Source organism: Siphateles boraxobius, unplaced genomic scaffold (genome assembly GCF_051911475.1).
Source record: "Siphateles boraxobius isolate OS27281-9 unplaced genomic scaffold, OSU_SipBor_1 49, whole genome shotgun sequence".
NCBI lineage: Eukaryota > Metazoa > Chordata > Actinopteri > Cypriniformes > Leuciscidae > Siphateles > Siphateles boraxobius.
The window spans coordinates 1631584-1655112 of record NW_027509130.1 but is presented as its reverse complement, the minus strand read 5'-3'; the positions used below and the strand labels follow the sequence as shown (position 1 = coordinate 1655112).

General features: G+C 36.7%; 1 protein-coding gene across 11 annotated transcripts in view; it reads left to right on the top strand.

The window, feature by feature from the left end:
• Positions 1–23529, top strand: part of LOC143711087 (uncharacterized) — a 307737-nt gene that overhangs the window by 253352 nt on the left and 30856 nt on the right. Inside the window, exon 1 of one of the 11 annotated variants that reach the window (XM_077202403.1) lies at positions 11482–11688. The exons of the other annotated variants lie outside the window; for them this stretch is intronic. The gene's annotated coding sequence lies outside the window, so the exon portion shown is untranslated. Of the gene's footprint in view, positions 1–11481; positions 11689–23529 lie in introns of those variants that run through there. 11 annotated transcript variants of the gene reach the window in all.

Below are 23529 nucleotides of genomic sequence, written 5' to 3'. Positions count from 1 at the left end.
CCTCCATGCCACGCCGCATTGAAGCAGTCATTTCTGCAAAAGGATTCCCGACCAAGTATTGAATGCATAACTGAACATAATTATTTGAAGGTTGACTTTTTTTGTATTAAAAACACTTATTTTATTGGTCGGATGAAATATGCTAATTTTTTGAGATAGGAATTTTGGGTTTTCATGAGCTGTATGCCAAAATCATCAGTATTAAAACAAGAAAAGACCTGAAATATTTCAGTTGGTGTGCAATGAATCTAAAATATATGAAAGTTTAATTTTTATCATTACATTATGGAAAATAATTAACTTTATCACAATATGCTAATTTTTTGAGAAGGACCTATAGATGTTTTCATTGTGCAGAACACTATAAATAATATATTTTCTGTCTGATTTTTTTTTTATCTGAAGCCAAATTAGATCACAGAAGATTATCTAAAACACTCGACTTGCGTTATAAAGTAAGTTTGGAGCACAAACATGGTTTTAATCTCATAAATGGTCGTGTATTGATGGTGGGCTAAGCTAACATGCTAGCTAGCCCAGATGCACCTGCCACCAGCAGTTATTGTTTTATGATTTTTTTCTAAATAGGAATCTTACTGAAATGTTTCAGTGCATTTGATACCAGTTTCAAATATTTAGTGAGAACTTTGATATAAGAAATAAGGGTTTGAAACCCTATGAATAGCCTGTGAATAGCCAGTCGTTAGTAGCTATAATGCAGACAAAATAAATGCATATTTAGAGCCATAACCAGTCTGGAGAGGTGTGAATGTGTGCAGGGGAGACTGACACTGAATGGGGCTCGTTTGCACCACAAAACAATAGAGACAATAGACTGAATAGATGACTTAGAAGATTACTAAACATCAGTTTGCATTTTAGAGTCTAATCAAAATAAAGTAATTTGACATGATTTTGAAAAACATTGAACTAAATACAGAGTTTTAGACTTATCATTTTCAATATAACATGGTCACACATATGGCTTTAGCTGCAGTGCATTTGTAGATTGGTCCAGGGCCAACTTCAATTTTATTTTCATGAAGAATTTTCATAAAAATAATTTTCTAATAACTTTACAAAACTTTGAAGCTATTTAAAAAATGATTTTCATTATGACAATAATTATTTATACATTTACAATAAACTACCAGGTGTCAGCTTTCAAATGAGATCATACTTGTGCTTTTAGTGCAAAGGGTTCGTGAACTGTATCTGTTTAAGTTTGGGTATGTCATTTCTGGGGATTTTTCAAAAGTGGGGTTGCAGCTTAACAGGTTAAATACATTTAAGATGAGTATTTTTGTATTTTCAAAATACATAAAATACTTTTTACCTCTTTATCAGGGTATTGATTTTGTGCATCAACTAGTTCAGACATTCACTAGCACAGCATTTGATCAGCGATTACTTTTGGAATAAGGTGAGAATGTAATGATCAATTCTACTTGTTGATTAAAGTTAAAAAAGTGCATTATTCACTTCAGTTAACATTAAAAGGATAAAATAGCACAGACAAGTGGGAAAATAGTGTCAGCCAATCAGTCTTCTTGACCGGTTTTTGATTTTTATCAACTAGCTTGTCAAATGTGTTTAAAGGTTGTATCAGCGATTTCAGACCCAAACAAAAATGATCACATTCATCTAATCTTTCCTAACGATCCGCTAGCTGCCCGCCCCATAAGCAGGCTGTCAAAAAATCGCGTCTCGGTAGGCAGCCTATATAGGCTCTGAGTCTTGTTGTTCAAATTCCGGTCCAAGTCCAGTGGTACCATATCCAATGGACCCACGTTTAATGGTCCAATGGACCCATGTCTGGTTGTCCACACAGCAAAATCCTCAGTGTTAAATTAACACTCCTCAGTGTACATATGTTTCAACACTACAGGGTGTTAAAATTAACACTGAAGCAGTGTTGAAGTTAATGAGATGATTAGGTTATTAATTAAGTTATGATTGACCATTAGTGGTGACACCTGCTGTTAATAAGAAGAATCATTGACGGAAAGAGAAACAATAACAGAAAAAAGAGAAACACAAGAACTACAACTGACTTCGTGCCATTACACATTGTTGCACTTATTATTACCAGTCTGACTTTATTTCTATCATACGTCAACAAAAGTTCTTGAGATTCAACAGTTTAGACGGTGATGTTCTATGTAATTTTTCGTGTTATGTCACCATTATGGTGACCAGTGTTTGCTTTAGTTGGGCTCTTGACCCCACTGCAGTACAATTATGTACTTTATTTTCTGAGAGTGTAGGACAAGTCATTGGAGGACGATCGAGACGTTCTGGCTTCACTTTTCAGGGCTTGTGCGGCACGCTTGGTTGTGAATCTCTAAGCACCTAGTTCACGCTAACAGGTGTCACAATATATTCAGTTCCTGAAATATTTGGTTCCAATGGGTGGAGCTACTATGAATATTCACGAGACCATATCGTGGGCGGGGCGACCAATGCAGACCAGTGGAACTGGAAATATTAGCGTGAGCGCCTCAGATCGCGTTTTGTCCTATAAACTACTCCTAAACTGTTCGTTTCTCATGATGAATGACTGAGATTTTAAATATTGCATGTTTAAATAAATATTTACAATTATATTATTGCGTTTTTATTCTGTTTTTATTTATTTATCTTAAATATTTATTTAAACATGCAATATTTAAAAGGCTTAATCTCAGTCATTCATCATGAGAAACGAACAGTTTAGGAGTAGGGGAGAGCGGGGCACAACGTAACGCGGGGCTATTTGTAACACACTTGTTTTAAATACTTCCACACATGCTAGGACGACAAAACTTGGTGTATTTACTAGTTGCCATATCAACACTATATAGAGGAAAAAATGCGCCAATTTTTTTAGTTTTTTTGTGTGGAAGATATCCATAGACATTTGTTAAACCACAGCAAAAGTAAATTTCTTAAGTTAATTTTCATCTCTATTTTTTGTGTTTATTTAAAATTAAACAAATCTGATATTATTTTAATCCCATATATGTTATTTAACAGTTGAGATAGTTCTTTAATGCTTCGCTAACTAGCAGAAGACACTAGCAGAGTTTAAATCCCAGTTGTGCAGACGGGGCATGTTGTTACTATGTGTTACAATGTATTAGAAATATGCTATTAGAAATATGCTATTATATATGCTATTAGATAATATGCTAATATGCTATTAGAAATATGCTATTATATTCTATAGTTTTATTAATTTTATTGATAAAACATGAGAAAAAGGCGAATAAAGACTGAGAGTCAATGTTCAAGAATTACTAATTATTTATTTGTTTTGAACTATTGTTGTATAGCTGTGTTTTCCTGTGTTTGTTGTCAAAACTCAAAAATGAGTTTATATTTAATTATTAAAAATTGCCATTATTTTATATAAAAAAGTTTTTTCATTGTATTTAATTTAGAAAATATTTAAGTTTGTCTTGTATTTTTTAATTTTTTTTTTAGATCAGTGGGGCATGTTATCACATTTCACTTCCATTCTTTTGGGGTATACCTAGAAAAAAGTATATAGGCTGTCGGAAATTAATGTGGGAAAAAAATAAATACTCTGAACCATAAGTAGATTTACACAAACTGAGAAAGTCAAAAAGCGCTACTTTGTGCCCCGCTCTCGCTTAGTTTAGGACAAAAAGCGACCTGAGGTGCTCATATTTCCAGTTCCACTCGCCTGCATTGGTCGCCCCGCCCACGATAAGGTCTCGTGAATATTCATGGTAGCTCCACCCATTGGAACCACGTCTAGTCCGTTACCATCGACGATCACACTCCAGTTCGGTAGGTGGCGGTAAATGCACCTTAAGTTGATTTGCCAACCGCCAGCTAAAATCTAAAAGAAGAAGAAGAAGTCTCGCCCGGCCGTTGTGGTGAAGAGATGAGTCCCGAACAAGGGGGTAATCCATCAGGCGGAAGTTGAAGCTGCCTCCGGGGGCCGCCATTGTAGCTGGCTATCACCTGCTGTTAGCATCCCATTGACTCCCATTCATTTTCGCGTCACTTTGACAGCGAATAACTTTACATCTGAGGCGTCCAAAGACTTCATTTGTCCATTATTTATTTCTAAAGAAACACGACAATGTATAAAAGGCTCCATTACTTTGTTTCTTACGTTATGGCCCCGTAGAAGCCATTCTTGTAAAAATAGGCTAAAAATTGCGTCATAACCACGCGACTTCATGTCGCACAATAGAGACATTACCGTATAGACAGGAGGAGAAGCTCGCACAGTCTCGCAGGCGTACTGACGTTAAATTTTAAATAAATAAATATTAAGCAAAATGACAAAATAATTAATCAGAATACTTACCAAAAGTTGCTGCAGGTCGCGCTTCACCGTCTCTGTGCACGATTAACGTTGGGTGACTGTCTATGGGTGATTCAGATTTGTCTTGGCACAGCTACTAGAAGATTTACAACTGTCAGTCAGGTTGCTCACGTGACATCTACGTCATCAAGCTCAGTTTGAGCCTGCGCAGAACGCTTGGGTATCAGGAAGTGAGTGCCCATGTTCGGCTTCAACTCTCTCCGTTGAAATCAACGAGGTCGCTGTGTCCATTTCTTTTACTGTCTATGGTCCCGAAGAGATGGGTCCCACCTTAGGACCCCATTAGTATGCCAGTAGTATTCCTGATCTAAATATGTTCTTGCGATAACTTGTAGCTAAGGTGAACTGTTATAGCTTTATGTGGAATGCTAAATCCCGCGGCTATGGTAGTACCCCAGAGTGCAAGATAAGATAAAAAATAAAAGATAAAAGCAGTTTGTTGCCATCAAGTAATACATTTATTTGTATAGCGCTTTTCATAGTAGGTTGCGTCAATAGCAGAGGAGAAAGGCCGCGAAATTTAAAAATACTACTTTTATTGTGTCACGAAATGTAGTTTTAAGAGTTTTTCAGTCGAGAATGTAGTTGCTTAAAGCTCAAATCTGTGGTTTATTTATAAAGATAGCGCCTATTTAAAATTTTGATCTGACGTTTTCGGAGTTGTGAGATCCAGGCGATAACCGGGCGCACAGCGCTCATGTAACCCGCCTGGAACAGCCTTACCTAGGCTACTCCTTCTGACGTTTGCCGCTGGCTCTGATGTCTCTAGTCTAGTGGTTGAACATGAGATATAATTCGGCTTGTATAAGTCGATCTTTGGTCTCATTAATCTATAGTTTGTTCCGTGGCAAACCGTTTTGGCTGAGGGCAAAGTGAAGTCTCATAACTTTATACATTTAGGCTATTTAACTTTAACGTTGTAGCCTGCTGACTTAGTTTGACTGAATCTTTTAACTTGCTTTATTTCTTGACTTGTATAGCTTCTTATACCTTTTAGGCTACTTATACTTTAATAATGGCTATTATTGATCAATAAAACTGAAATTTAACAAAAAGAGACAGGGTTGTGTCATTTTATTTCATATAGCCTATGTGAGAATATTTTAATATATATAAAATATGATATCACCAACACGTCATGTATTTTTTCATGTATGGAATGGGAAGAATTTCAGAGTATGTTGTCTTGAAAGAAATCAAGCATTACTGGCAAAGGCTGAAACGAGACCATGCCTTTCTAAGAGCTTTTAAAAACAGGTTGCTGTTGATAATGTAGGTAAACAAAGTTTTTGTTCTGTACTTAGCTAATATGATGTACTGCAATATTAAATATATAATACTTCAATGTGTATATAATATAATGAACTTTGCTGCTCTGTAACTTTAAATCAGGAACGGGCAACTCGGTCCCTTTTTTAGGTCTCCTTTTGAGGTGGAGTTTACCTCCAACCTTAATCAAGTACACCTACATTTTTTTTAACCAAAGTCTTCAGGTTTACTTATAGACAATTATAGGCCGGTGGGTTTGAGGTGGAGCTAAATCTGCAGGAGAGTGGATGCTGAGGATGGCAGAGTAGCCCACCACTGCTTTAAATCATGCAGAACATAAGCTGACCCGACTTCAATTTAAAACAACTTAAATTGAATTGTTTGTGGTTTTTTTGTTGTTGTTTTTTTTACTTTTAGGACTGAAGAACATCTGGCAATGGGCTGTCACAACTTCTTTTTCTGTTTGTTGAGAAAAAGCAACACCACATCGGTGATCACATCTTCTTTTCATCAGTTAGGGTACAACTGAACAAACTGTTTAGACGAATAAGAACATGATATAGACATGTACAGGGAAGAGCAAGACAATTATAATAATCATTAATAATATAATCATTATTTTACAAACGCAAAATCAAATCTGTTTTCTGTATCATAGTTGACTGTATGGGATTCTGTGGCGCTCATTTGTGTGGTTTCAGCAGCGGTGAATGGATGTAGGCCTAAATGTATTTTGATGATCCATTTTGTTTTTTTTTTGTTTTTTTAATATATGCTATTTTATCAACTTAATGCTGTATCCTCCAATAAAGTGTTGTGCAATAAAGTATGGTGAATATGGTGTGAACGTGGTGTCCTGTACAGTGAATACAACATTTTACTAGGCTCATACGAGTTTATTTCATAATAAACAAACAAACAAAAAATCCTACATCTATTAAAAATGGAAGCATGCACATTACTGATGTCAGAAATGTAAGGCACAAAAAGAAGGGGGGTAAAGATGAAATTTTGGCAAAAAATTAACAAAATTTGTTGTCCATGATGAAGACAATTAGATTGTACTGCCCTTCCACAGGGGTCCAGTAACAGCCCTGGAAGAGCACACAAATGCACATTTCAAATGGCTGTAACTCAAAGTATGAATAAGATAAAATTGGCAGGACACCTGCTCTTGCTATGTTTACTAAATAATGTTGGACACAGTTTTCAGACATTTATGGAAAGGTGGCATAAAGTTTTTTTTAAAAGTTCTCACACAAAAAAAAAAAAACATCTCAGGCTGCCCTTCATATATGTCATAATGGTTTGCACAATAAACATATTTAGATATCAACCTGTCCATTAAAGATATTATTTATTTAAAAATGACTGTTTCATTACTAAATGCTTTCAACTACATTACCCATAAATCTCTGTCATTCTATGAATGGAATGGGAAAACATGGCGCTGTTATTTGTAGTTCATTGTAGAGTGCACCAAAGGCTTAGGTTAGGGTTGGAATCTCTGCAAAGGAGTACCATCAGCAGGGGTAAAGTGCTTCTAACATTTACAGTGTATGATTAGGTATAATTTTAATCACATCTTTATTCCATTCTCCACCATTTGAAGTATTGGAATTAAAGGGTTAGTTCACCCAAAAATGAAAATTAAGTCATTAATTACTCACCCCCATGCTGTACCAACCCCGTAAGACCTTCGTTCATCTTCGGAACACAAATGAAGATATTTTTGATTAAATCTGAGAGGTGGATCACTGCTACATAGGCTGCCAGAGGGAATGAAACTTGACGGCCCAGAAAGTCATTAAAGAAAATGTTTAAATATTCCATGTGCCTACAGTGGCTCAACTATAAGTTTATCAAGCGACGAGAATACTTTTTTCCCGAAAAAAAAAACATAATAACGACTTTATTCGACTATTCCTTTTCTTCCTTGTGGGCCTGAGACGAGAGTTCAAGAGATTTCCACGACGCATGCGCGAGAACTGAGGAGAGAACGTTCTTCTTCTAATACTTCTTGTTCAGTTCTCGCGCATGCGTCGTGGAAATCTCTTGAACTCTCGTCTCAGGCCCACAAGGAATGAAAAGGAATAGTCGAATAAAGTCGTTATTATGTTTTTTTTTTTCGGGAAAAAAGTAGTCTCGTCGCTTGATAAACTTATAGTTGAGCCACTGTAGGCACATGGATTATTTAAACATGTTCTTTAATGACTTTCTGGGCCGTCAAGTTTCATTCCCTCTGGCAGCCTATGTAGCAGTGATCCACCTCTCAGATTTAATCAAAAATATCTTCATTTGTGTTCCGAAGATGAACGAAGGTCTTACGGGGTTGGTACAGCATGGGGGTGAGTAATTTATGACTTAATTTTCATTTTTGGGTGAACTAACCCTTTAAAATAAATGTAACTAAAGTATAATGAATCCACACAATTTTGTAATCAACTTCCAATATTTAATGATATTTCAAACTGTTTGCTACATGCATATATAAGATATATATAAGGGCCATTTCCACTGCATCTGGATGTTGCTGTTTTTCCGAATTCAAGCACATATTTTTACTCTCCCATCCCCCACCCGAGACGTAGACATTGCACTGCCTGTGCGCGAATTTCTTTTTAAGCGTTTTTTTTAAAGCGTACACACCATCATATTTACGACATACATGTAAAAAAAATCACTCGATTATTTCTGCACTCTTTAAACTGATGCTTTGATTGATTCGTGACAACTCTGTCTCAGTTGATTTTTGCGACCGGGGATCGTGGCGGCCATCCTTTCAGGTCCTGTCTTGGTGGGACTCATCTCTTCACGCTTAGAAATGATTTACATTGGATAAATTTTATACACAAGGTGAAACCAAGGTTTTGTGCATTTCTTAATGAGTTTATGTCACAGGTTTTTAGAAACAATTTTTATTATTTATATTACGACGTATATTACAATCAATAAAACATTGTCATTTTTAAAGACACTTGAAAATGGCCAATGAGAACGTCTCTCATCATTTTTTTTTTAATGCGGGGCTATATATACGCTTGTCATGTTTCACAGATCCCTTTCGTCATAAATTCTACGAAATATTGCAAAGTATCTCTGCGAAAATTTTATCTCTGGACATCTGTGCATCTCTCTGGACAATATCATCACTGCGACCAATACATTTACCTTACTTAATTCAAAAATACAATTTAATTATGAATTTAAATTAACATTAATTATTGTTCTTTCTCTTCATCCAACATCTCAGTAAGTATACATCACACGGTGTATTTTAATAATGTTTAATTGTAATTACATTTCAATAAACGAAATGATCGGCCTGTAATCATTTTTACCGTTATAGATGCTTAAGACAAAGTTCATAATTCTTGCATGAGCTCATATTTTTTTTCTTCGAATAAACTATTTGCAATGTTATAATACATTTTGGACGAATGTCTTTGAAATCTCTGCCGTTGTGACTGAATGAAGAATTAAAAATGTAAGGCCTCCTTAAGGCACCTTGCACAAATTGGGAGTTTGAGCACCTGGGCACAGTTGCATGAAACACCTTAATAACTTAACGTTAATTAATTATATTAATAACTAGTGCTGTCAAAGTTAACGCATGCGATTACTTTTTGTCCAGTTTAACGCATTAAAATATTTTTTTTTTCTGTCATCCTTTAGCTAGTGTTACATTGATCATGTTCTTATTCCTGCAAATCGTTTTATACCATTCAAGTGCGACAAAACAGAAGAGAACGCGCTGTCTGTCAATGTCCTGTCCTGACCATTATAGAGGTCCTGACACGCAGAGACAGATGCGCATCACCATGGTGCGCACTGCGCAGCAGTAATTGGCAGTCGGCAACGGCAGGTCTTAAAGGCACAGCACCCAATTAAGCGTTCTGTCACTCAGGGTCAAACAAAGAACAAAGGGAACAGATAAAATTACTCACTGCTCTTAACTAAATAACTTTTGTAGCTTTAATAAGGAGTCATTTATATTTCATTTATAAATTATGCAGTGCAGTGTTTGATCGCTTTATACAATTTCTGTATATTTCCTACATGTTAGACAGGTAGAGTTATAGTTGGGGGGTCATATTTATCAAGACATCCCTAGCTGTATTACTATCAGTGATACTGGCCTTCATTCATAAAAAGATGTCATTAAACAAGTACTTAAAATATACTGTCTTTATTTAGTCATGTTATGTTGTTTCTACATTAATCTGGAGATTAAATGTGAAATTATTAAATGATAAATATAAATTACAGGATGTTTGTGTGTTTTTCAGAGTTCCTCAGCCAGTCCAGCCTCCTCGTCCACCAAGTCACGACCCAATCATGCCAAGGGGAAATGACAACAAGGTTCAGCGAGCTATCTACGCCTGCTGCGTTGTGCCTTCCAGTTTGCCCATCTAAGTAAAAACAGTGAGTGATGTTACATAGCACAACAGATTATGCGCGTGTACAAACGCACGTGTTACAGGATGTTTGTGTTTTGCAAAAAAAAAAAGCTGCTCTTTTTCAGTACCACAGCATCCTCGTCTCATGGTGTCATCTCATGGTCTCAGGTGCCTCGGCACATCTCACCTGACTGCATCATCAAGGCCTCAGGATGGTTCCACAAAAAATTGACTGCACATACAATATGAATTACTTCAAACTACAGATTGTACTTTACATACAGCAAAAGACACTGCATCTATTTGGGTCTCATTAGTTAATCCAGGATGGACCTAAAAAAAAACTTTAACCTACGGTTCATTAAACATTTTTAGCACAGATAACTCAACATTATTATTTTTTTAATCTTCACACTGTATAGCCAGAGAACTATAACAAAATATTTAGGAAATTAAAGACACACTACAGTATGTCTGTTTAAAGCTGCTTTGTATTGTTGTGTATTTTTAAAAAAAATCTATAAATGTCCAAAAATGATGTGCATTTTGCTTGTAGTTTTGTGTTAATAAAAATCAAATCCATTACATCTCATAATTCAGTTGTTCATTTTGTATTGTATTGTGTAATTTAATCAATTTTATTTTTTATAGCCTGTAAGTTTTGGTTCACTAATTTTATTGCATTGAATGTTATTGTATTGCATGATGTTCTGTTTTAAGAAATAACTATGACATAAATCATATGAATTAGTACACAAAATGACATGCATGTAATTAAAAAAAAATATGCCTTATTGCTTAATAACAAATAAATTAATGTCGCAAAACCTGAAAATGCAATTTCTTTCATTAATCAGGATAAAAAAATACAAGATTATTATATGAATTAAGGGGTTTGATAATGATTACATTAAGATTTTTGATTTCGTAGTTTTATTACACTGCTCTGTAATCAAGGCTAGACAACCAATTAATATTTATAAGTAGCCTACACGCAATACATAGCTAACATTCTGTAATTTATTTAAATGGATAAACAGTCAATAAGAAAAATAGTAATAAACACAACTTAACATTATTAACTTACATGGTTCTTTTAATAACAAAATTTGTACAACATATTGCGCTGATTATTACGATAAAAATAGTGACATAATTCTAATTGCATTTCGAATCGCTGTGAATACGGTAAGGCAGTATAAGGTCAGGTAAACCTCAGCTAGCACGATAGCTGTATGCTATGCTACTATGTAAGCTAACTAAAAAACACTAAGAACGAGAAATGTTTAAATTTATAATCAATAGCTTCGGTTTTATACTAGTATATGAAACATATAAGTTAAAAAAAACATTAATGACTCGTTATAACGTAATTCAACCGACTTCTATAATAAAGTGATTTTGTCTGATTTGTAACCAGGCACTAAAGCGATTACCCATAAAACGTGCTTTGAACCAATCATATTGCTTGGGTCCTAAGGTGGGACCCATCTCTTCGGTGGGACTCATCTCTTCACCACACCGTTACCAGTTGCAAGTGCTCAGACGTATGTATTGTAAACACATGCGTCAATATTGCCTTATCAATTTCAGCTTGAATCAGACTTAGAGAATATTAGTGGAGAGGAATCGAGCAGAACTTGTGCACGAACGGCTGTTACAGGACGTTTCAGAAAGGTATGTTTTTTTGTGTAGATGTATTTTTCTATACGCGGTTATTTGTAAATGCTACTGCTGTTTAAATGTTAAAACGCATAAATATCCATGCATTTCATACATTCGTTCTACCTCATAATATTACAATCCTCGAAGGGATTATTTGATCAGCCCTCAAACACACACACTCTACAAAACTAATGAAGCCAAATCTGTCGTCAGAACAATGAGCGCATTACGAGACTAACCATATATACCACAGTAAAATAATGTTTACATAAAACCATGTTTAACGTAACATTACAAACACCATAATTCAACGACCGCTGGTGGGATTAAAATGAAGTTTGTATGTGTGTGAAACTCCGTTGCTACAACTAATAAAACGATAGAAACTAATGATGTAAAACGCATCAACAAAGGTAAAGCATAAAACGCACTTGCATGTTGTGATCCACAAAAAACAGCTTCTGCTTTTAAAGTGGAAACTGCTCCATCTTTCAGGACAAACTTTTTTTGTGAACTCGGTTAGATCCACGTTATGACTCAGATGCAGCAACTCTTCCTCTTCTCAACATGTGTGTGTGTGTGTGTGTCTGATGTACAGCTGTATAGCTACTACTAGTCCTGAGTGAAATGATAATTATTTTATGCCATGTTTCAGACGTATCCCTCAATAAAACATGAACAGTGAACTAGAGTATTTGTATTATCTGGCATACATTTGACAGTAATATATATTTCGCCACAGCCACAAATGTAACACTAAACTGAAAATGGCATTTTAGTTTGGGTCAAAGACGAAAAGGGGGTTTCAAGCATAAAAAAAAATAAGTGTAAAACTTCTTTAAGTTGAGTCTTTTTCCACATACATTAGAATATGTCCTGTTTAAATTTATATTTTTCTGAGGAAGAAAAAATCACTACCATACATTTTTACTGTGATTTTACAGACGACACCACTAAAATGTCATTCAGTGTAACAATATTTTCATGCAAAAAAATCTTATCAGACATTTTTAGAAAAACTATAATTTGATAACATATTATAGGACTCTATTTAAAGATCACAGTGCAGCCCCAGAATACTAATTATATGTCATTTTAAATCTTTATCCTTCACCAATATCCTTCAAACCATTAGGTGTTACTCATTTGTCAGCAAGAAGTTTTTGTAAGGAATTGAAAATCAATTAAAATATAATAAAATTTAGTAGGAGCACATATTTTTTTTTTTACATATTTTAAAAAGTACAGCTCAGAATAAGTATATTGTTTAATTTTTACATAAATATATCTGTTACACCGATTGACCATGGTTTGTTACTCTGAATGACATTTTGACAAAAATGGAGAAAATATTGTCATTGTTCCCATATTGCAATGTTTTGAATATTATTCTGTATCATTAAATTCCTGAGCAAATCACAGAAGCAGATGCTGAGAAGAATAACCATTTTATTCCACAATGCATATCATATTCATGTAAAAATGAACTCAACTGGTGGTAATACTGTATAATCAGTATCTCATTTCATTGAGAACTTGGAACTTGAAGGACACATACCTTAAAGGGATAGTTCACCCAAAACTGAAAATTAGCCCATGATTTTACTCTCATTTTTCAACTACAATATAAATATCAAATCTATGAACTTGAAGATAAATATTATAAATTATGAATATATTTTCACAGGGGTACACTTTCCTCAAGAGAGCTTTATTTTTGAAAACCTCATGAAAACACATTTACACATGAGTGTATGATGCTGCAGGTACTTAAACATGTTACCATGCTCCCACTGATGGGCTAACCCGGTGCAGAATAGCAAATAAACAATAAGAAACAACTTGTAAAACCTTTGTCATCTGGCGAGGAGGGAGCAACCAGCGAAATAACCTGTGCTCTGAACGGCGTCGAGAGCACTTTTGGAACATATCCATGCCTTGGTTTGATGCTGCGTTCACACCAGACGCGAATAGAGCATCTGGCGCGAGTGATTTCAATGCAAAGACGCGTTGCGCGCGTAAAAAATTCCTGCGGCGCGAATGGGGACAGGCCCGCTTTTCAGTTTATAATGTCTACGCATACACTTTGCTTATCTCATCTACACAGAAGCAGCAGTTTTCATTTTTGCAAATCATACATTATTATGATAGGTAGATAAAAATTATTATAAAGGCATACATCTAGCTTACACATTTACCCAAATTATCATACGCCTGTTTAACCGAAGTTAATTCGGGTGTGTTTCTCCATCCCCAATGTCACTTCTCTGTGTTTTACGGCCCTGACGAGAACGTCGGTCTCCTCGGCTGTGAACCGCTCCTGGCGCGCGCCTAATCCGCCGTTATGATAGGAATCTGCTATAGAACAAGCGCGCCTGCTCTTAAAGGGAATGTGAGATGACGCTCTGATTAGTTTATTTCACGTTATGCCCAAACCACACCAATGAATAATGAAGCTACTTCAGACCAACCCATTTTAGATTTGCGTCCGAGACCCGCCCACAAAGTTACTTGCGTTTTGCGCTTGATACTTGCATTTCAGATTGTTAAAATAGGGCCCTTAGTTATTAAACATTGTTTATGTCTGTACTTGTACTATAAACAATGACAAAGTTCACTGAGAAGAATTAAGTGCATTTAAGTGCCATACATTCTGTGCTTTAACCCTCTGGGGTCCGAAGTGTTTTCTGGGTCCTGGAGGTGTTCTGACATGCTCTGACATTTGTGCTTATTTCTGTTACTTGTGACATTTTCATGGCTAAAGTCTTATTACACTGTATTCAGCACAAACTCTGCTACAATAATATGTCGGCAGCATGTATGTAAAAGTTTGTAGTTTTGAGATAGTGACGTTTATACGTGGTTTCTGAAAAAGCAAAAAAAACAATGTCACTGAAATAAGGTCATAAAACCCATACTTACAATTTTCAAAAAGTCTTGTGAAGAAATAATATCACATAGCCTACAATATTTGCTCCAAAACTATGTGAAAATCTAGCCTGACTACGTCAGACTTCCTACTTCCGCTAATTTCATTTCGCTCCTGTAGTCAGTCTGAGATAGCAGCCTATCTTTCTGTTTTCCACCGGCCTGAAAACAGCCTGGCCAATCAACGAACAGAGGGCGGGCTGAAAGCCGTGACGTAGTCGGTAAGCGCCGTGTTTAAGATTAGGTCAGGGAAATCGAAAACGACCGCTGATATGGAGACGCGGATGCAATTGGCTCTGTTGTGGAGAATATTCCCGGCATTAGCAAACTGAAGCCCGAACACGAAGAGTGTGTATTAAACATTTTGAATGGAGGTGATGTTGTGGCCCTACTCCCTTTGGGAAAAGTTTAATTTATCAACTATTACCGATCGTCAGCGAGAAACTGGGGAGCCTTTTGACAGGTCAGTGTCTCTTTTCTTTTCCAGGTCTTAAATACCGTAAAACTTCAAATAATAGCCCGGGCTTTTATTTGCCTAAATCGTCGAACTGCTCTCTCTCTCTCTCTCTCTCTCTCTCTCTCTCTCTCTCTCTATCTCTCCTCTCTCTCTCTCTGCTCGTTTGTGCCCTGTCAAGCACAGCAGTCATTCTATTACATCACTCATAGATCAAAAAAGTCGTTTACAGCCATGTTCACTCGGGTATTTCGCTCGCATTATCAAGTGTTTACAGTGGAAGTTCGATCATAGATTTGAGTTCGATGCATGATGTCTGTGGTTCGATGCGGCTGTGTCGGCGTATAACATACGTCATAAACAAACTTATCTGATTGGCTTACGGGTAACCAATGATTTTAAACTTCAGTACGCGCCCCCTAGCGAGAGAGAAAACACTTCTCTATTATGCTATCCCAGACTCTGTGTACGAAGCAAAGTGAAGTAGCAGAGTCTGGTATTACCAGGCTAGTGAAAATCATCCTGACTACTCATTCAGATAAGACAATAAAGTCATTTAAAATTTGTATGACGTGTTTTGTATAAGAAAGCTTTATGCGAAGGGGTGTGATCTCTCATTAATATGAATGCATTTTACACCTGAGAAAGACAAAGACCCTCCCCTAATGGCTAGGGATGGGAATTGATAAGATTTTATCAATATCAATGCCACTAACGATTCTGCTTATCGATCCGATTCTTTAACGATTCTCTTATCGATTCCTGATAGCACTGTGTGGGAAAAAGTAGTCGTTTTCGGGGGGAAAAACAAGTCGTTTTAATGCTTACACTTGACTAAGCAAACTGTACTTTTTATGTAATTTCTGTAATAAATGGAACCTTATTGTAAAGTGTTACCGATTAGTTATACACCGATTAAACGTCCCGTGAGTTCAGTGTTGGAAAGATCAGTTGTTTTAACCATTCATTAAAACGAATCGGTTCAAATGAGTCATTAGTTCGCGAATTGGACGTGTCATTATCGGACGTGTGCGCGTTGTGTGATTATCCCGCCAGTTGGGACATCCCACAAGATGTGTGTCATCACAGAAAACATTTCATCACTGGATCGTTTTTTTTCGTTTATTTGAAGTGTGATTATGTCAGCTGAATGTGCGGAAGACTTTTCAGAGAAGATAAGACAACGTATTTTAGCACAATTCACAGCCAGCGGCAATTCAGGAAAAACAAATCTCCGAATGCTCCACATAAAACTTTAGTCTCCCTACCTTACCATCGTGTCGTTTATTTTGATTAATATGTGCGAGGGAGAGAGGAAGACAGCGCTTAGTTTTGAGACGGTGAAGCCTACTTTCGCCTTGCTCCGAAGAGAGAGAGTGCGTGCGCGCGACCGGGGCTCGCTCTCTCTCTCTCTCTCTGCTCGATCAGTTTAACATGCGCCCTGTCACAAGCGCAGCGGTTCATCTACATTACCAGAGAGAGACAATTTTACTCACTGATCAAATAAGACTTTGCAGGACAAAGATTATCTTTGGACGCGGTGCTATGGTGCTTGATAAAGGACAAAAGGGACAGTTGTGAGTTCACGGTCTGTACATACTATGGCTGACTCAGAGCAGGAGCATCGATAAGAGGACTCGTTAACGTCGAGGGCATACAATATCGATGGATCGTAAAATTTAGAACCGGTTCTCGAGTGGAACCGGTTTTCGATTCCCATCCCTACTAATGGCCCTATTAGGTGCTATCAGGCCCTATCATCATGAGGAGCCTTGCACAAAGAACGAGGAGATTTAAAAAAGAATGGATTTTTGATTGTTTGGATTTATTTACAACACAACATAATCCAAAGATACATAGCAAAGGACAAAAAAGCACATTATTGAACACATTAACCTAAAGACAGAGACTTGAACAGTCACATAACTTTGTGCCATTCCTGAAACAGTAGCCTACATACCTGTCATTTCCAAGGTGTTTGATTTTTCATTTTACCATGTTCATGTACAGACTCATGTGAATGTTGAAGCCAGCAGGACTCATCCAGTGGCATATGGTCCCTGTTAAAAAAAAAAGAAACAACTGTGAACATGCTGATATCAAGATAAACTATAGGCTGCACGATTTTGGGAATACATTTTAGATTTTTCTGGTTAAAATTGCGATTTAAAATGTACAAAATACACACACACACATACATTATATAAAATGAACACCAGGTTGGTTGTGCATTGTAGGCATATACGTGTACTGTAGGCTACACGTATGCCTATAAGGCACAACCAACCTGGTGTTCATTTTATGTGTAGGGCTGCATAAAATAGCAATAACAATAGCCTATACCAGGCGGCCTATAAATCGTTAAAAATGAACACTTCACAAACACTACAGTAGAGAAAAATATATGGATCATATGTTACTTCAAATGTTTCCATTTGTTATGACGTTATGAAATGAGATTGCCTATTGTTTGGCGTGTTTTGCTTTACAAACGCACAGCGCGACTGACTGAAACTCACAGCACGTGTAGAGAACATTTACTGAAGTGATCGAGCCGCTGCAAACTATGAAACATTATTGTTACCACATATACATATCTACGTTTGAGCAGATATCCACAAACACAGTATTTAACAGTAAACACTTTTCTAAACATGATAATATTCACCATATTAGAGTAAACACTCATACAAGATACTTGTATATCATGCTTTGTTTAATTATCCTCGTGTCGTGTACATGTATATAAATTTAGAATTAGGCTTCATGTTTTTACTCCAATCTCATTTCACAATGTACGTTTTAGTCTGGCACCAGTTTGACTAGTTGCGCAATGTAAAATGTATATAACAATAACATTATGAGTGGATATCTTACCTTCAAAATCTTTCTCATCTTCAAATCGCGAAAAATAATTCTTCTATTTCCTCTGAGGTAAATCAAAGGTGCTCAGCACAACACAGCACAAACACAGATTCCAAACTCGATGTAAAGCAGAGGAGTAGGATACTGAAGTCGCTGATTCTTTGTTTTGAGGTGACGAGGGCGTTTTCAGGTCTGCTCCTTCACGTGGATCATTTGCATGTCAATCGCTCTTGCGTGCGTGGGTGTGGTCACATTAGAGTTAATTAGGACGCGTGTGAGAAACTATACATGTCGTGTCTTTCATACTGATTACTTAAACAGAGAATATTTGCTTTTGATATAATTTACATCATTTAAAAATGTAGATTCCAAGCTTTGTAAAGACATACATTTCAAGTCTGTCTGACAAACATAAGCTGAGTTGCAGATCATTTTCTGTCGCGTTTCAGAATGAACTTCACATTGGGAGAGACGGCAGAACGCGCATCATGTTTATTTTCTTTATTTTACGAAAAACACAACATTTTGTTTTTATCATGAGTGTACACAAATAAAAGAAGACATTTGACAGTTTTTAATTATGTATAACACTTATATGTAAAGATCAAAATCAACAGAGTATTTTGAGTCTCTTTTGCACTGATAAGAAAAAAAAAAGTGAGCTGGTATCGCCCGCGAGACCGCCGACCCCGGAGGGTTAAAGAAAGCATTTTCTTAGATCAGGGGTCTCCAACACGTCGCTCGCGAGCTACCAGTAGCTCGTGGCCTGATTGGAGGTAGCTCGCCAAGGGGCCGTTCACATATCGCGTCTTTTGCGCGCTCAAGTTCGTTATTTCAAATGTATGAAGCTCATAATTGAAGCAACGCGCTCATTTTTACCAGGCGCAGTGAGATGAAAAAATGCATTAGCTACTAAAACTTCTTTGTCATTGTGGAGAGCGCAGTGCATGGTTGCATAGCAACGACAGACGCCACGGGAAAATCGGACCGAATTTTACTATTAATAATAAAAGATAAGCTAATGTGCATTGTAAAATGTGCATCAGTAATTTATCTTTTTTGACTCATTCTTTTTATAAAAATGATTAAAAGGCTGAAATATGCAAGGTTTCTTTTTATAAATCTTTTTTGTCAAAACTTTATTTGAACTTGTACATACTAGTAGTAGATAACTTGTCCAGTACTCCTTTAAAATCTGGCCATCATTTTTAATGTTGTTATTTTAATGTTCATGTAAACAAAAAGTGCATATTAATGCTAATTATATTTGTCATTTGCTGGTTTTCGACATAAAACTTGGTGTATTGATTTAATTGTGTAGTATTAGTACTTTTTGGACAGGATTCTGTGATAACCGTGATCATTTTGGTCACTATAATCTTTAGATGCCATTTCATCTCTAGTTAAGATGCTCTATAAAATCAACTATAATTCTGTTTTGTTTTTACAGTATAATATGCAAAGTACAATTTTCTTTAAAAAAATGTATCTCTGATTCTGTTCTTTTCTCTGACATTTAAGGGTGACATATATGGGCCTACAAAAACTCTTTTAGGTCTAAAACAGTTTAGATGGTTGTTAATATGAGAGTTATGAGACATTATTTAAGAGATTAAAGTATTGTATTACATGAGTAGCTCTCGACCACTATCTCTTTTTAAAAAGTAGCTCTCAAATGAAAAAAGGTTGGAGACCCCTGTCTTCGATGCAAAAAACAAATAAAAATAAATTACTTTCAATTTACTTTATTTTTGAAAGTATGAAAACTAAGGCATATATTAAAATAAATAATAATACAAAAACACTGACTTTAAGTAGTGCAACTTAACTTTCAGAACTAAAAGTTTCACAATTTACAGCTCAGGCATAACATAAACCTTTACTGTCTTCTTCTTGGGATGCTTTGTGGCAATTAGAAGGCAAAAACGTGTGGACAGGAACCTGGAACAAGAGTCCATGCATGCATAGTCTCTCTCTCGACGTGTGTTTGTGGAAGGCTTTAAAGGAGCATGTGATTGCAATGAAGAAAGGTAAGCATGTCAACATGCGCAGAACTGAGGCTTGTCCTGCGCTTTGAAGCGATGTTTCCTGCTGCTGAAAATAGACGCTCTGATGGCGTGGATGTAGCCGGAATACACAGCAGTTAGAGAGGACAAAAAAAAACCACCTTTCTTACCTGCCTCTGCACAGCTTGGTTTAGATGCTGCTCTTCCTCTTCTTCTTCATCACTGGTGCTGGAGTCTGATCCCAGTATGTCTGATCTCAGTATGTCTGATCCTAGTATGTCGAGGAACGATGTGACTCTCTTGACATGCGAGTTGTGTGCAGTGCTGGATGCTCTATTTTCACTTGCAGTGGGCTGCCTTGCTTGCTTTTTGGCTGCAACAGCAAGTGCCATGGTTTTTACAGTGCTTCGGACCTTGAATACTTGGTCAGCAGGCAAGAACTTCAGTTTTCGAAACCTGGGATCCAGAGTAGTGATCGACCGATATTGATTTTTTATAACCGATACCGATACAGATTATTTGCATGTGTATGTGCCCGATAACCGATATGTAGAACCGATATTTATTTACTGTTATACTTCTGTTTTTGGCACAATTATTACAACACAAATGAACTGAAAAAACCATTTTATTTATAACAATCACTCCCTCCTTGCATACAAAAAAAAACCTTGATATTTATACACAAATAAATAGAGGGGTCTGAGTATAAAAAATAAAGTGCACTGTTACTAAGTGTCTTTGTTTAAAAATAAAAGCTTTGATGAGGTAAAAAATAAAGCACAAAAACTATTCTAACATATTTGGGTATGTTTATTTGTTTTCATAAATGGTAAACTAATCAAATTACAATAAAAACATTTATTACATTATATAATTTATATCTAAATTATACATATCATTTATAAGCATCAGCAGCAACAATGTTAACAATAGGCAAAATAAATGTTAAAAGTCTAATGTTTTCATTTGGAAAAAATAATTGACAGGGGAGTCATATCACCTTTGCAGAAATGTAATTCATTTTAAACAGTTTTAGAAGGTTTATGTGCCGTTTAATAGGTTTAAACTAAGAGTGAGGAATAATTCACTGGGTAATATTAATTCACTGCATAATATTAGCTGGAATAGCCTATAACATCAGGAAAGTTACAAACAAAACAGCATATACATCATTGCATTTTCCAACTAGTATGTTATTAATTATTTTTAATATTTTTGTCGGTCTAGATCATGAAATGCTTTATGACAAAGTGCTGTTTATCTATGCATTTACACATAACTATAACATTAGGCTATACGTTACTCAACCGCGATCGCGAGTGCAGATAATAAATAATTAATTTCCACAAAGCGGTATATTTAGATGTGTATTAGCGAAATAATTGCTATGTAGTAAATGATAATATAATCTAGGGTGTTTAAACAAGATAATCTTGTCAAAAGTTTCATTCAGTGGCTGTGCTTGAGCATTCCTGATCATCAACCCAGTGAGTGCTCAGCAATATGAACGAACTTTTTTTTCGAGACTAATGGTGAGCAAATACAACAGATAGAGAATTAAATTCAGCGCTTTTATTTTCAACATGCACTCATTCATGTCTGTTTTATTTAATTAATGTAAAGTTACGTCTTTATTGGGGAAGGACATGACGGATTACGCTACGTGGCTCAATGAGTTCGTCTCAATTTTTTAGAACCAAGCTGCATAAATAAACTATATCAGGCATTTATGTCTCAAATCTCATTTTTGCATGCATGTCTGTTATGTTAAATAAAGTTGAATAATTAAAGCAAAGCAAGTAGAACATATACTTTACCTGTGCACAGAGTTGTTATTGACTGATCTCCTCAGACGTGGGCTGCAATGGCGGAATTCTCAAAACGGCCACAAGATGGCGCCGTTTATCGGAAAATCCGATATTATAAAACCGATTCCCGATTATGGGAAAATGCTTAAATATCGGGAAAAATATCGGTAAACCGATACATCGGTCGATCACTAATCCAGAGCAGCAGCAACCAGGATGATGTTTGGAGATTCAGGTGTAAACTCAGTCCTGTCAGTCCTTCCCATCTTGCTGTGATCTGTTGTGTCGCATGAGCCTGGAATAACCTCACTGCAGCAGTCTCAAGATCTAGACTCTGTATGTTGTTCTTAAGTTTGTGCAGTTTGTGCACTAGCTGTGGAAGTGCAGAGAGAGAGTGTAACATTGCTGTCCGCTCAGAAACACTGTTGCTGCTTCAAAGGGCTCAAGGACCTGGCTCAGCTCCTCATTCAGGATCCACTGTTCTGGTTTGAGATCAAGGTAGTGTTTCCCTCTCTGAGTCACTGCTGGGTCAGAGAGTGTAGCAGTCACCGGCCATCTTTGTTCTATCAGCCTGGACAACATCTGATAGGTGCTGTTCCTGCTTGTACATACATCTTGCACCAGCATGTTTGTCTCAGTGCCCATTTGCTTCTGCTTCTCCTTCAACTTGGTGCATGCCAGTTCACTCTTCTTTGTCACGACTACCTGGCTCACAGCAGCAATGACATAGGGGAGACCACACCGTTTAAGTTAAATCGAAAACAATTTATTGAAACATTAAATTATACGATGAAATCATAATTTAAATCAACAAAAGTATAAAGTCAGTAAATGAGAAGCAAGAGAGAACTAATCAAAAGTGTAGTGCAGATCAGTTAAGTGTAGACTATGTGTAATGCAAAGAAAACAAAAAAGGAGTAGGATGATGATGGTCCTGCCGCCAGAGCAATGCCGAGACGCACAGCCCAGAGCACACCAAACAACTGGCAGGACATGTTTTTAAACCGTCCTGCCAATCAGCTGCTGTCAGATGGACCGAAAACGAACAGCTCCCCCTTCAGATTGGAGGGAGAGAAACGGCCCAAACATTTTCTGTACATGGTGGAGTGAGCACACCCAGCACGGCAAAGCCGGGCGTGACATCTTAAAATGCTGAACAAGGCATCTCACAGCTAGGGCTGGGTATCGAGTTCCGTACTTTTTAGGTACCGACCGAATTGCATCGATACTACCGAGTATCGAAACATGTATTGTTTTTCGGTACCAAATTACGATACCTAAGGGGTTAATCTCGCCAACGTTAGTGAAACAATAAACATGCAGCATGATCGGCTGTGGCAGAAAAACACTAGTTTACGCGGCTGTCCAGAGACGCGGTTCGTCGCACATAATGTTGTGTGTGTGTGTAAGTGTCCCAACCTTCCAGATAGAAAATATGTGGAAAAGATCAAAAGTGCACCTATGTACCAATGCCAAAAGCACGCGATGCAATATTTTCGTCAAGATAATTGCTGCCAAGACCGGCAGAACACGATAAATCTGATAAGGGACTTAACAGCGCACAGAATACACTTGAGAGTAGAACGATTATCCGTCTTCGACTGCAAGATCTGGAGCGCGCATCACAAATGAACCGAAACTCAGCGGATACTTGCCTCACAAAAATGACAAATAGGCCGATAGACGGTCAAAATAAGTCTACTTTTAAACTAAACAATTAGAAATAAATAGTTTGATTTAGGGCCGCATTGACGTCATCGATTACGTCGACTATGAAAATCCGTCGACA